A 1,631-nucleotide genomic window follows, 5' to 3' on the forward strand; every position below is an offset into this window, starting at 1 on the left:
GAAAAACTTACAGATCACAGCCCTCTGCACAACCAGGAAGGGAGTCTAGTTGCCAGCGGAGCAGGAAGAGAGAGCAAGGAGAGGGAAGTCGCTGCTTTTTTAAAGGGAGAGAGACCATGCCCCAATGGGCTGGTATCTCAGCAGCTATAGGCTGGAGGAGCGGGAGGACCTCCCACAACAACCTAGAAATCATGCCTAGGGACTCAGGTCTTGCAGTCACACACGGCTGAAACAGGGCCACACTACTGAGGGTGGGAAAGGCCCAGAGCATCTCCTCTTCTCAGTGTGCCTGCCTGTCTTGCTCTCTCCCCTGGACCAATCTGGAAAATGTCCAAGAGGTACAAAAAGTGCCTCCTGGAAGGTCCCTAGTCCCTCCAGCAGCAGGCAACACTGCCCTACCCATTCCCCTTAGGCCCTGGGGCTCCAACACAGCTTTCTCAGATTGCTTAATCTGGCCTCCTCGAGTCACATTCAGAAGTGAGGCTCTGGACATCATGTGCTAACCTGGGTCCCGATACCTCCTAACAAACAAACATAGGTGGACAGGATTCACGATGATCCCCACAGACCCTACTTACCCATGAAGGTGGGTCACACCTAGCTAGGCCCACAGGGAAATCACACATACGTGACCTGAGTATTGGGATGGCACACGAATGTCCCAGAACACAGCGAATTAAGGCTTGTGAGGACCTGAACACCCACAGCCCCTTTCACATAGGCTCGCCCGTGGATATATGTCCAGGAGGACACTTGAAGTACCCAGAGACCTTAGAAAGGGCCATGGGGAGGTCCCTAAATCTTTCCCCAAGCACCCATGTTGCTGGTTTGCTCCTCTCAGTCCCCATCTCCCTCAAAAAGCAATCCTAGACCTTCCTCCCGGAAACTGGGCCATGATGAGACTAGACAGAGGTGTGAAATTTAGGAGCCAGGCATCTGCCACCTAAGGGAATATACTGGGCCCTAACACCTGGTCACTCACCTAGAGAAACGGTCTTGGCCCGTTGACCCAAAACCTGCCTTCCCCTCTGCGGTGGTAACAGCCAGTTAGTTCTCACTTCCAGAAAAATCGTCGGCCTCTGTGGAAAAGCATGGGTGCATGTGTGCTCCTGGCCAATGCGTTTCCTTGGTTAGGCCAGCCCACAACCACACACACAGGCATGCATGCACACAGGCACACACACACACATGTGTGCATGGGAAATTTCCCTTTAAGGCCCAGGAGAACCTTAAACACCTATGCTCTTGTTTTAATTAGGCACAATTGTGGACATGTAGACCCGGATGAATGTCTCATGTGCCGAGACTTCAGAAAGGGCTGTGTGGCAGGTCCCTAGCACCTTCACAATGCTTTCCCAAACAGCCCTTCTGGGCCTTGTCCACTCCAGGGTGGAAGTAAGGCCCATGATACCACCTCAGGTGCCCTAACGCCTAGTCATTCTCCTATACAGACATGTTTCATGATAATCACCAGAGACCCTCCTTTTCTAGGGCTAGTTCTTGCTCCTGGAAACTAAGCATACTGGCTTCTCTAGGTAAGCAGGCAAGCATGTATGAGACTACATGAACGTGTCCCCAAGGGATGCCAGTCCAGCAACCATACGCATGCAACTTGGGGCTTATAGTTGTTG

The sequence above is a fragment of the Microtus ochrogaster genome, chromosome X (genome assembly GCF_000317375.1).
Source record: "Microtus ochrogaster isolate Prairie Vole_2 chromosome X, MicOch1.0, whole genome shotgun sequence".
In the NCBI taxonomy this organism is placed as follows: Eukaryota; Metazoa; Chordata; class Mammalia; order Rodentia; family Cricetidae; genus Microtus; species Microtus ochrogaster.